General features: G+C 40.5%; 1 pseudogene; it reads left to right on the top strand.

The window, feature by feature from the left end:
- The first annotated feature begins 630 nt into the window (after positions 1-630).
- On the top strand, positions 631-1,317 carry LOC147626419 (germin-like protein 8-2 pseudogene; annotated as a pseudogene).
- The last annotated feature ends 13,336 nt before the right edge of the window (positions 1,318-14,653 follow it).

Genomic DNA, 14,653 nt, shown 5'->3' with positions numbered 1-14,653 from the left:
TTAGCTTAGCAGCAGTGAGCCAAAACTTTGAAGGTTTACTTGCCCTTCCAAGAGAGAACGTGAATCCTTGGGAAGCTGAGCATAAGAAAATCTAATCTCATCTTAAATACTTATGTACATAGTTTAGGAAGTTGGTGGTACTACCACTTCTCTGTCTCCCTCACACACTCTCGTCCCTCTCTCTCCCCTCTCTCTCTCTCTCTTTCAACGAACAAATTATGTTGTCTCCTTCAACTGCGTGGCACCTATGGCCGGCGTGACATAAACCAGCGATCATCAATGCGAAGGATACAACATAAACCACAAGGTTCTGGAATGCGGATGTCAACATCGGTTTGACATGGGCGGCAATTGGAGACTACGTCAATCAGCGGTGACGTCCTACCTCAATTCCGACAGCGGGGATCGAACGGGGACTGGGTCTGTCGAAGCGGCGACTCTTTCTTGGAGCGGATAGGACTGGTTCCTTCGAGAGCGAGCGAGCGGATAATTAGACTTGTTCTTTCCCGCTGCAGCATATAAATACCACGTCTGGCGCATGAGGATCTATTCTGATCATCTCCAATTATATCCCAGGGCGCTCACAGCTTTCCCTCCTCATCATCGCATTCCCTCCATCCGCAAACCAATATGGCAGCAGCAGCAGCCAGCAGCTTGCTTCTACTGGCACTAGTCATGCTCATGTCTCCGCTCATACAACAAGTGAGGGCCGCCGATGGAGACCCTCTGCAGGACTTCTGTGTGGCGGATAACACCAGCATGATCACCCTCAACGGGTTCACCTGCAAGCCAGCCAATGAGGTGCAGGACGCCGACTTCAAGTTCACGATGCTTGAGTATCCCGCCAAACCTATCAAAGGGCTGGGCGTGTCCGTCAACCTGGCCAGCGCAGCCAACTTCTTTGCTCTCAACACGCAGGGCCTGTCCATCGCCCGCATCGACTTCGACCCCAAGGGATTAAACCCGCCCCACGTTCATCCCCGCGCCACCGAGGTGCTCTTCCTGGCCAAGGGCACGCTCAAGGTGGGCTTCGTCACCGCCACGCCCAACAATACCCTCTTTCAGCAGACCCTCTCCCCCGGCGATCTCTTTGTCTTCCCTCGCGGCCTTGTGCATTTCCAGCTCAACCCCGACAAGGACCACTCCGCCCTCGCCATCTCCGCCCTCAATAGCCAGAACCCGGGCACCTCGCAGCTCGCCGCCGCTCTCTTCGACGCCTACCCACCCCTCCCGGAGGAGGTGCTAGAGACAGCCTTCGGCATCGATAAGGATGAGGTGGAAAGCCTCATCGCCAGCGTCGGCAAAACCCTTTCTTAGACTGCCACAAGTGCACACACTCGTGAATATTTCTTTTGACACTGTTTTCTTGTCTTACATGATTGGCCCCAAAAAAAAAAACCACATGGCCTCACAAAATATGCCATCATCACGTTGTTTAGAATATAACTATTCCCCACCAACTTATACACATAGTCTCTGTGAATAACAACATTGTTTTCTTATGTGATTGCCAAAAGTATTAGATGGGCTTACAAAATATGAATCTGGCCAATTGTGTAACCAAGTTTTAAAACTTGTTTTTTACATTATTAGAATATAATTACACGCCGCCAATTTATACACACACTCTCATGAATGAACTACGCTTAGCATGAATCCCTTTTGATTAATGGCATTGTTTTCTTACGTGATTGGCAAAAAAATACATGGGCTCACAAACTATGAATCTTGCCAATTGTGTTTAAAATTTGATTATCTTATCTAGCTTGCTAATTAAAAATATTATCTTGGTAAGATTACACTTGTCCTCGACTGTTTGGTATCCATATGGGTGCAACAGCTCAAGTCTAGGATACAGCGTCATGAAGCTCCCTGTTCTGCGTGCTTCACGTCTTCTCTTCTAACCTTGCCGTTCACTACCCTCCCCTTTGCATGTCTGCCCCTATGCTCTTCGTCCACCTCACACCTCTTTAATATTGCCTTTTCCTCCACCATCCTACTAGCCATACTCCTCTCCATCTTCCTTGTTGCCTCCCGTTCTCCGCTCCTTGCCCCTCCCGTGCTTGGCTTGGATGCCGCTTCTGATTTTTTGTCTCGATAACGGATTACTCTTAAATAGCGTTCAAGTCGTCCTCTTTTTTTATTAGCATCATGCTAATTAATCCCCTCTGACCGTGCGAAACATCCTCTTCACCAGAAATATTCAAGACTCTAAGACGATTTTCATTGGAAAAATAATCCAAGACGATTTTCATTGGAAAAATCCTTGATCACCGATCGTATATCTAGGCCCTTAATTGGGTAGTAGCGATCTTGCCCTCCATCGTCGCACTCCATTTTAAAGATGTTAGGCTACTTGGGAGGGGATTGTTCCAAGTATTCTTCCTAGATGTAAGGCTACTTGGGAGGGGATTCTTGCAAAACAAGTAGACTTTGATGCAACAACAAAGGTAGCCTAAACATTTTTCAAGGAAACTCCTTTTCGTTTGGACCTAAGGAAGATTTTCTTCCTAGCCTACACGAGAAACTTTGACCCTATCACAAAAGACAAGAACCATTATGCTACACCAACTACTTTGACCCTGTCACAAAGAAGACCAGAACCATTACCTTTTACACTCACATTTATAGATCTCCCTCATGCTTATTGGCCATTTCCAAAGGCCGTTGGGGTAGCCTACACTAGTCCTACAGGTGTCCACCATTTCTACTTTTTCCACGTTTGCTACGCCTGATGCTATTCCCAAGGTTACGGTGATGGCTCATGACAGTGATGTTGAGATTTTGGGAGACCCAAGCTCTCTATGGCAATGATGCTAACTCCACACTAATCACCTACTAATTACACATTATTAAAATGACCTAAGGTGGATGGTGTCTAATTATACACATGATGATGTGTATGTGCGATAGACTCAAATCAATTAGGTTCCAAGATAGATTAGCTTGGACTCATAGAGAGACTTGAGATGTGCAAAGTGCATGAGATGATTCATTGCTTGAAAAATAACCCCTTTTATAGGGTGGAGGTACAAATCTCATGGGACTTCCCTTGCATATGGGATAAATGTCTACTTGCCATATGGCATTTCTCACTCCATACCTCTTGTCTAGTGCACTTTGGCACCACAATTCTCAACACCCCCCCTTGGTGCCAAATCTTTGGGCTACTTCAAGGTGGTTGGATGATGCGAGTCATACAAATAAGCTTTCACTCTTCCTAACTCCCTCTATGTGCTAGGGTTTCTTTGACCCTAGATATAAATGTGCTACTTTGGCACTAACCCCGCCTTGATGCCGACATGGCAAATCACAGGTAGGGGTGACAAGCTACTTTGGCCATTTCTCGGCATGAGTACATCATTGGTTTTAGAGGCCGGTTTACAAAATCTTAAGGACTTTTTATAGAGAGAAGGGGTGTCCTTTGTGGTTTTTATGCTACTTCTGGGACCTGTAGTCCCTCAAAACAATGTACAGAGACATGAGGTAGACGTGACAACAACCAGTGTCGGATCTACCCCTAGATGGGCCACTTTGCATGGGATTACTTTACGGTAAGGGGTCGTAGGAGGCGGAAAAAATGCACTCCTTAAGTGACAACCTAATGCTCCATCTTGGTGGGTCATCTCTCTTGGCCTCCCTCTAGGTGGAAATGTTAAGGTATAAGATGATTCGGAGATGATGCTTCCCAAAGACAATGTAAAGAGTGATGATGCATTTGGTCAAAGTGATGAGTTTGTAGAGTCATCCTCGCAGAAAGATGTTGAATCAAGGCATAATGACTTTGTTGAGTCCTCCTTACCTGGGATGGAAAATATGAAGGATGCACTTCGTATAGATGCACATGACACATTAGAACTTATGAGGCCTTGCACAATGCACAATAGGATATATGCCATGATGCCTTGCAAGGCACCCATGCATTGCACACATATATAGAGACTATGCAGAGTGTTAACATGCTTCATTAGACTTTGCTCCAAGGATTACCCCCTCCTCTAGCATTATGGGAGGCAAGTCCGTACATCGACCAAGTGCTTTCTCAAGTCGAGAGTCAAAACCACTTCTTCATTATGAGGATTATGTAATGGAATATGCATGGCCTACAAAGGCTTGCCGCCCTCCCACCCATACTAGGAATGAGCTTGTTACATAGAGCTCTTATAAATAATAAACCACTAAATGTTGAAATAAATATGTGAAATAAAAAATCTTAATGTAGAGGAGGGTCAAGCATTTGCAATACTGCAAGTCACAAGCATAAATTGTTAAATCTTGTAACTCGGAACACAACTTCTATCCCCCTTGCTAAGGTATTTCTTTCTTTGATATTTGATGGTTTCTCCCAAATAGGCTCCATTAGCTTATTTGAGGCTCTTGGTGCCCTAAACTTTGTAAGTGTAGTAGTCTATTGTGCACACTACTACTAAGGCCTCTAAACTCCCCAATATAACTTCCAATAATGGCCGAGCATTGATCATTCATAATCATGAATTTAGAAGGGTAGGTATAAAACGTAAAAAAGATCTAAGTTGACATTATTTCTAAAAATGGGTTTTTTTTCCCTTGCTAAGGTCTTTCTTTAATCCATTATTGCATCTAAGAATGAGTGTTACAATCCCTTGCCACTTTCTTTCTTTGATCTTTTATGATTACCACCAAATATTCTCCATTAATGCATCTGAGGATTTTTGTGCCCTAAATGTCATGATCTCATTATAGACTTGATTTAGAATATCTGTTGAATATAGGGATAATAGGAAAATTTCTTACTGCCTTTCAATGAGGTTCCACCGTACCTTGAAAATCACTTCAGTAGACAAGACTCACCACGCTTGGACGTTGGTTAGCATCTTTGTGAATGCTCCTAAATAGAACACAATCATTGACACATTGGGTTGCATCTTTGTGAATGTTGAGACAAAATGGATTGAATCCATCCATCCCCAATCTAAGCCATAAGTGACGTGTCTCCTCCTTGAATTGCAACCACTTGTCTTCTAAGTGTTGCCATGCTGGTGAATCCATGAGGATCCTCATCATTCCATCGGTGGAGTAATTGTGTGCACGTCATGTCATGATCTCATTATAGACTAGATTTAGAATATCTATTGAATTTAGGGGATTATTCAGGCTTGGATATTTATACCTTCTCTAATCTTAATATGTGTCTATGGGCATGAGTATACATGTGGCTATACATGCACAGATGTATAACCACATACTAAAATAAAAAATTTAGGATTCTCACATGCCACATGTGACCTATGCTTTTGTCTTGCCAATCTTAGAACTTTTCCTCCCTTCGCAAAATTTGCAATGAAAAGACATATATCAGTTGCTTCCACTCCCCTACCTCAAGCAAGAACTCTTCCCTTTAAGTGCTTTCATCTCCTCTACCTCGAGTAACAATCTCATTCTCTCTCTTCCCTTTGTGTTCTTCCCTACCTCAAGCAAGAAAATCATGAACTCATCCTCAAGGTAAGGTTTTCTCCTCTCTGTTCCTCTCCTTTCTTTATTTTCATTCATTTATATGCATATGTAAGATTGGAAGGAGATTATTATACTTACCTCTATATTTTTTATTCTTATATTATTCTTTGTATTCTCACTTCTCTATCTCTAAAACTTGAGATTATAACTATTTGTTTTAAATCTCCTCTTTTGCTAGGTAAACTTATTAAATGTTTTTTAAATTAACTTTATTATGTTTGATTTTTTGGAGGTTTAGGTCTTAGGGTTTCTTATAGTTAGCTTCATTCCAACGACCAATCAAAAGGTAAGCCTTTCATATTATTATCTTCCTTAGTATCTTTGATTCTTTGCTTTTGGTTAAATCCTTATGCATAAAGCTTTAGGCTTGAGCATAAATCCTTAAAGCTTTTATGCATTGGTTTAATGCATAATGGTTTTTATGCATTAGGCTTGATACATTATGCAATATAAAGCTTATGAATAAGCTCTATGTATAAGTGAATAAGAGCTTGGACCTTTATTATTTATAAGATCTCTATGCCATATATAGAGCTTATGATCAAATGAGTTGTATGTATAAGTCAATAAGAGTTTAGATCTTTATACTTAGAAATCTATGTATGCAGATCTTTAGTATATATAATTCTATTCTCTCATGTATAAGAGCTAAGAGCTCTTAATGCTCTATGCATAAAAGCATAAGATCTTGGAGCTTATGCATATTTCTCTTATTTATATAGCGCTTATGCTCTTATGCATAAAAACATAAGTGTATTATACCAAGCATATGATCAAATGAGCTATATGTGTAAGTGAATAAGAGCTTGGAGCTTCATACTAAGAGATCTATGTATGGAGATCTTTAGTATATATATTTCTATTCTCTCATGTATAGGATCTAAGAGCTCTTATTCTTCTTTGTGCATAAAATCATAAGATCTTGGAGCTTATGCGTATTTCTCTTATGTATAGAGCAGGCTCTTATGCATAAAAACATAAGAGCATTATATAGAAACCAATATGTACAGATCTCCTATTAGAGCTCGATGTGTAGAGCTCTTATACATACTTAATAAAAATATTATACATAAGAGCATATGAGCTTTATGTAGAGAGTACTTGAGCATATGAGCTCTAAGTATAGAGAGTACTTGAGCATATGAGCTCTTAGTATTGAGATCTTATGCAAAAATCTCTTATCTATATATCTATTAGTATAGAGCTCTATATCTCTTTGCATAGAGATCTTATGGTCTATGCATATAGCTCTTACATCTCTCATGCTCGCTATGCTTTTACTTGTGCCTTGATTACTTGACTAGGGCTCATTTGGCTAGTGCTCATGCATGCTATGCTTTTTCTTGTGCCTTGATTAACCTAGGGAGGGCTCGCCTTGTGACCAAGCTGCTTTACTTTCCCGTGCGCCTAGCCTTACTACACATCATTGCCTCCTACGGTCCTCTCACTACAACAAACCCCCTGCCTTAGCAAGATGGGCCCAAAATGACAGGTTTTTGCAAACACGTCATTTAAATGATGACAAATCTTGCATAAACGATGCATTCTAAAGGTGAGAATGTTGTGTTGCGCTAACCCCGTCGCACTCATGGTTGCATAAGCAACACCTTACTATGCATCAGATAAAGGATGCCTGAAGCAACACTTGTAAACAACAAAGTATCACTTAAGTGACATTATAATAGATGCATTGCTTACACAATGCCTTGGAAAGTTAAAAAAAAACCCAAAATAGATGGCTCCTGTGAATTCGGAGGAGCCATTTGCTTGAAGTTCCATCAACGCACGATCGCCATCCCTGCCGCCATCTCGTTGCTCCTCTACCAGACCCCGCCCTTACCTCAGGCCGTCCTACCAGGTCAGTGGGTGTGTGTGTGTGTGTGTGTGAGAGAGAGAGAGAGAGAGAGAGAGAGAGAGGTGATGTGAGAGAGGGATGTGTGTGTGTGTGTGTGTGTGTGTGTGTGTGTAAGGGAGAGAGAGGTGTGTGTGTGTGTGTGTGAGTGAGTGAGAGATAAATGTGTGTGTGCGTGCGCGCGCGCACGTGTGTGTGTGTGTGTGTGAGAGAGAGAGAGAGAGAGAGAGAGAGAGAGAGAGAGGTGATGTGAGAGAGGCATGTGTGTGTGCATGTAAGAGAGAGAGAAAGAGAGAGAGAGAGAGAGAGAGAGAGAGAGAGAGAGGTGTGATGTGTGTGTGTGAGTGAGAGCGATGTGTGGGTGCATGTGTGAATGAGAGAGAGAGAGAGAGAGAGAGAGAGAGAGAGAGGTGAATGAGTGAGAGAAAGGGAGAGAGTGTAAGAGAAAGGTGTGATCAGCAAGTTGGACATCGGGAAGGTGGCGTCCCCTACATGTAGGCAGTTAGAGTCACCCCAAGAATTCTCTAGCTTGTTACCAAAATGCTCTAGATGCGCTTTAAGGCTCATCCATGTAAGAGAGATAGAGAGAGAGAGATTGAAGTAAGCAAATGTGTTTATGCATGAGAGAGTGAGAGAGGTTAGAGAGAGAGTGAGAGAAATAGAGAAGAGAGTGAGAGAAAGAGAGAAGAGGGAGTGAGAAGAGAGATTGAGAGGCAGAAGGGAGATATGGAGATATAGATAGAGAGTGTGTGTTTAAGAATGAGGAAGGGAAAAAATGAGGGTTGAGAGAGAGAGAGAAAGAGATTTCAAATACATTAAACCATCTCAAGAGTTTTAGAATGAGGATTACTATAAATCCTCACCTTGAAGAAATTATGATGGTACCACAAGTCATTTACCATTGAGGCGAATGACATATTCTAGCACTTATATAAGTAAATAGTTGAGTTTTGAGATAATAAAGTGTAGACATGAATGTATGATATATCTTTAAATTAATGATAAATTGGTGACCTTGTGGTGGAGGATGCTCATTTGGCCGTCGCATGTACGAAAGGTGGTCTAACAAAAGCATTTTTTAAATGCCAAACTTCCTACATGTATGTGCATCTAATTATGTACGTGTATATTCATATTAGATGTACCTAAAAAAGTGTTTCTTGATGTGAGACTCATCTCAATTCTAACAGAAAGTCATCCCACATATAGTATTGAAAGATGCCTCTCTTGATCTTAAAAGAGGGTCATCCCACCGACACACACACGCACAAACACACACACATGCATGCACACAAATTCACTTTTATCAGCTTACTCCCTCAATTTATTTATCTTACTTAAACACACACACACATACATTTATATTTAGATATTCTCTCTCTCTCTCTCTCTCTCTCTCTCTCTCTCTCTCTCACACACACACACACACACACACACACACAGATACACACACACACACACACACATATACACACACACATGCGGGTCCGACACACACACACACACACGCACACACACATATTAAAGGCAATGTGTGATCCTAGAACCCATACCCTAAACCCTAACTCCTAGACCCTAGACTCAAAACCCAAAATCCAAAACCCAAAACCCAAAACCTCAAATCCTTAAGCTCTAAACCATAAACCTTAAGCTCTAATCTCTTAAATACTATTTAAGGATTGGGAGAAATTCATAATGAGTTGAGATCATTTTTCTAAAATGTAGGAACCTACTTTATGAATTTGTAACTTGTTTGGATTATAGTACTAGATATACCTCTACTTACGGTGATTTATCAAATATATTAAAGATTATTTTTATCACTTTAATAATTTTCTAAGGTCTACCACACACAGTCATGAAGACATGCCTTAGAAGAGAAATGCTAAAAATGGTTATTGGTGTAAGGTCTTCATTTGGATGATTTTCTCAATATTTGATAAAAGCCCCAAATTCCTGATGCGGTAGCAATTGTAATTAGGCCAACTTTACCCTACTTTTTGAAAAGCCCCAATTTAATTTCTTGTGGCATCGGGAGCTTCAATTTGTTGACCTTTTTCCATATTTGAGAAAAGCCTCAAATTTCTATTGAAGCAATGCCTCTAATTTTTGGATTATGCTGTCACCCCTTAAGAGCATATGCAAGAGGAATCAATTAAAGAATCAAATGAAGGGGGTGGATATATATGAGAATAGCAACTCACTAATCAATGATTTGGAACCGACAAACTTCAAAACACTCAAGGTACTTAGGGTTTATCACTCGATTAGTAAATGGTTTGCATTCAAACTTAAGATGTGGTTAGTTTGTACAATTAGTTAGAATGCCCTAAAATTAATTGATCAATTTTACATGTCACCCCTGATATCTATGTTTTTGCACTGGTTTGTGATGCATTTTCTCCCATCTTTTCTTTAAGTTGGGATAAGCCCCTTGAGGTGATCAGGTAGTTGTGTGTTATCTTCAAAACACACTAAAAATCTCAAAGAGTGATGCTCTGTAGAGGGAGAACAGAGAAAAACATTGATAGAGTGTGCTTAGGCAAAGAGGAAAAGAAGGCTTTTACTAATGAAAGTTGATTAATGGGAGTAGTATGGATCAAGGCTCTCATATTGTATTAGTGTCAACATGTTTAGAGCTCATGTTATTACGGTCAGTGGAAGATGTTCATGACGCGAGTGTAGGAGTAGAACTTGTGTAATAAATATATAGAAACGTACATGATAGAGGATATAGAGACAAACCATAATTTGAAAATATAAATAGAAATAGACTACATTTTGGGACATGGGTTTCTCCATATCTTATACAATACAATTAGTTTTTGATCTAATGCATCACAGTTAGGCTTGAATTTTCGCTAGAAATGTGAATGAAATGCATCAAGCTTTGGCATGGATTATGCTCCAATAGTATGTATACCAAATTTTAATGCAGTTGCAAATCCTATAAATTATAGTACAAGGGGAGATCCTCCCCAAAACACTATTGGTATCATGGGACCAGCGCTCACGCTATGATGGGTTGGAAAATGTCTATGATGTGAGGAGGATGTGAGCGTAGGAGAAGAAGTTGTGCAAAAAGTGATGGAGATCAGGCCATGTACATGGTGCTCGTTTGTGTGTGTGTGTGAGAGAGAGAGATAGAGATTAAAAGATAGAGAGAGATGTGATAGCCAACAATTGACAGAGACTCCACATCACAATAATGTTTGTATTATGATAATAAATCCACCATGTGTAATTATTCATATAGGCACCAAATCCCTATCTTGATCACACACCACTAGACATTTAATAGCCTCCAAAATATCCAAAAAATGCCCTTCGGAGTGGAGTGTCCACTAACAGTGAGACTTGACCTTCGGTATGATGATTTGGGCTCTTACATTGCAATCATAATGATGCCAACATGTTAAACTCTCATGTCACACACCTGATACAAGAGCTTGACCATACATAATGACTATATTATTCTATCCATAAACATCTCCCCTACCTCTAGGTAGGGAAAGTAGGGAAAAGGAGCCAAGCCTTTTATAGAAGGCTTAGAAAAACGATATCCAAAATATTGAGATTTTGGGGGACTTCTCGAGTAAAGAACTCATGACTATAAAATACTCAGTTTTTGGTGGCCATCATTGTTGAGATATCGAGCTCAACTAGTGCTAACGGACATTGGTGACTCGCCTTGATGATAGCTTCTGCACTTATGTCACTGGCACAATTGGTGCGATTATTTGTTGATATGCCACCATTGGATGACAGGCTGTGTGACAGCCACTTTGAAGTACTATAGCTATGTCATAGTTATACCGCCAGCTCATATAGTCGAGTTCACAATATAGACTGACCACTTTGTGTATGTGGTTGCAGGACAATACTTTCCCTTTATGTACATACTCTTACCTTTTAGTTATATGGTTGTAGAGAAGAGAAGAAGAAAGAAGAAAATTCAGCCATCCATCTCTCTTGTGTCTTGCAGTCTCTTGTATGTGTGTGTTTTTGCTTTGCACCAAGGAACTCAAGCTCTCTCTCTCCCCCACATTCTCTTTAATCTTGGGCATAGAATCCATAACTCCTGCATAACTAGAAGATGATTTTGGAAGTCTAAAAAACTCTCCCCCCCATGTTGATGCATTATTGATGATGACCTTCTTTTGACATCATTTCCCGGTGATAGGGCTATCATTTTAGGCTTAGGGACCAAGGGAGAGCACCCATATATGTTAATGCTTGATTTGGAAGCTATAATGAAGGATTTTGTTGATGATGTGGCATGGTAAATTTAATCTTGAAGGCTTTCTTGTGGAAAAACGCCAAATTTTTTAATTGGTGTACGGTCTTCATTTGGATGATTTTTTCAATGTTGGATAAAAGCCCCAAATTCTTGATGCGGTAGCAGTTGTGATTAGGCCAACTTTGCCAGGTACTTTTGGGAGAGCCTCAATTTCTTGTGGCTTCGGGAGCTTCAATTTGTTGACCTTTTTCCATATTAGGGAAAAGCCTCAAATTGTTATCGAAGCAATGCCTCTAATTTTCCGATTATGCAATGTCACCCCTTAAAAGCATATGCAAGAGGAAGCAATTAAATAATCAAATGAAGGGGGTAGATATATATGAGGATAGCAAATGAAGGGGGTAGATATATATGAGGACAGCAACTCACCAATCAATGATTTGGAATCGAAGAACTTCTCAAAAGTCAAGGTGATTAAGGTTTATCACTTGATTAGTAGATGGTTTGCATTCAAACTTGATACGTGCTTAGCTTGTACCACTAGTTTTAGAAGGCCCTAAAATTAATTGATCAATTTTACAAAATTGATTAATGGGAGTATTATGGATCAAGGCTTTGATATCATATTAGTGTCCACATGATTAAAGCTATGTTATGGTGGGTGGAGAATGTTCATGATGCGAGTGTAGGAGCAAAACTTGTGGAAAGAGAGACGGAGATGGAGGTTCAAGCCATGGAGATGGTGCTGAGAGAGAGAGAGAGAGAGAGAGGTGGTGCTGAGAGAGAGAGAGAGAGAGAGAGAGAGAGAGAGGGATGTGATAGCCAACAATAGAGAAAGCTTACATAGCATAACAATCATTGTATAATTTCAATTGTGTTTTGATAATACTTCCACCATGTACAATGCTTTATATATGCACCATGGCCCCATGTTATGCTCTCTCATGATGAAGAGGTTGTTCAAATACTAGTGGACACTTACAAAACTCAATAGAACTTGTCCTTCCAAGAGAGAATTTAATTCCTTGCGAAGCAGAGTATAAGAAAATCTAATCTCATCTTAAATACTTATGTACATAGTTTAGGAAGTTAGTTGTCCTACCACGTCTTTGTCTCCCCCTTTCTCTCTCACACACGCTCGTCTCTCTCTCTCTCTCCCTCTCCCTCTATATAATATCTACCTCTAACGACAAATTATAGTATAGCAGCAGATTTTCGCTCTACTAACAGTGCTGCTCAGTAGTAGCAGCGAAATTTCGCTGCTAGAAGCGTTGCTAAGCAGGGAGATTTCGTTTGATGTAGCAGCTAGCGTAATCCCTGACATCCTCACAAAAAAAGCGTTGCTAGAAAATGTTGTTGTTCCCTCGACGTGTTGTAGTGAAGCTTAAGACGTGGTTTGTTTGTACCACTAGTTAGAAGGCCCTAAAATTAATTGATCAATTTTCCATTTCACCCCTAATATATATGTTTTTTTATTGGTTTGAGATATATTTTTCCCTGCCTTTTCTTTAAGTTGAGATAAGCCCCTTTAGGTGATGAGGTAGCTATGTGTTATCTTCAAAACACACTAAAAATCTCAAAAAGTGATGCTCCGTAGAGGGAGAACAAAGCAAAACATTGATAGAGTGCGCTTAGGTAAAGATGAGAAGAAGGATTTTTACTAATGAAAGTTGATTAATGGGAGTATTATGGATCAGGGCTTTGATATTGTATTAGTATCCACATGATAAGAGCTCATGTTATGGTGGGTGGAAGATGTTCATAATGCAAGTGTAGGACCAAAACTTGTGCAAAGAGAGATGGAGATGGAGGTTCAAGCCATGGAAATGGTGCTGAGAGAGAGAGAGAGAGAGAGAGAGAGAGAGAGAGAGAGAAGGATGTGATAGCCAACAATAGAGAAAGCTTACATAGCACAACAATAATTGTATAATTTGAATTGTATTATGATAATACTTCCACCATGTACAATGAGGATGTGATAGCCAACAATCGAGAAAGCTTACATAGCACAGCAATAATTGTATAATTTAAATTGTATTATGATAATACTTCCACCATGTACAATGAGGATGTGATAACCAACAATAGAGAAAGCTTACATAACACAGCAATAATTGTATTATCATAATACTTCCACCATGTACAATGGCTTATATAGGCACCACGGCCCCATGTTATGTCCTCTTATGAAGAGGTTGTTCACACAGTAGTGGACACTTACAAAACTCCGAAATATCCAAAGAAAAATATGCCTTCTTTCTCTACATGTGTGAGGGCTTGCACAAATAAAAACAGAAAGGAAGTGTGGTATGTATCAACTATTATCACATCTGCTCTCTCTCTCTCTCTCTCTCTACACAAACCCAATAAAAAAAGATTCATCCTAGAAAAGAAAAGCAAGCTAGAATCCATACCCTTGTGGTCCCATCTCTACAGCATTAGCTTAGCAGCAGTGAGCCAAAACTTTGAAGGTTTACTTGCCCTTCCAAGAGAGAACGTAAATCCTTGGGAAGCTGAGCATAAGAAAATCTAATCTCATCTTAAATACTTATGTACATAGTTTAGGAAGTTGGTGGTACTACCACTTCTCTGTCTCCCTCACACACTCTCGTCCCTCTCTCTCCCCTCTCTCTCTCTCTCTTTCAACGAACAAATTATGTTGTCTCCTTCAACTGCGTGGCACCTATGGCCGGCGTGACATAAACCAGCGATCATCAATGCGAAGGATACAACATAAACCACAAGGTTCTGGAATGCGGATGTCAACATCGGTTTGACATGGGCGGCAATTGGAGACTACGTCAATCAGCGGTGACGTCCTACCTCAATTCCGACAGCGGGGATCGAACGGGGACTGGGTCTGTCGAAGCGGCGACTCTTTCTTGGAGCGGATAGGACTGGTTCCTTCGAGAGCGAGCGAGCGGATAATTAGACTTGTTCTTTCCCGCTGCAGCATATAAATACCACGTCTGGCGCATGAGGATCTATTCTGATCATCTCCAATTATATCCCAGGGCGCTCACAGCTTTCCCTCCTCATCATCGCATTCCCTCCATCCGCAAACCAAT

This window comes from Cibotium barometz, chromosome 22 (assembly GCF_041138505.1).
Source record: "Cibotium barometz isolate CiBa-2024 chromosome 22, ASM4113850v1, whole genome shotgun sequence".
Classification (NCBI taxonomy): domain Eukaryota; kingdom Viridiplantae; phylum Streptophyta; class Polypodiopsida; order Cyatheales; family Cibotiaceae; genus Cibotium; species Cibotium barometz.
The sequence above is the reverse complement of the archived record's forward strand: the minus strand, read 5'-3'. Positions and strand labels throughout refer to the sequence as shown.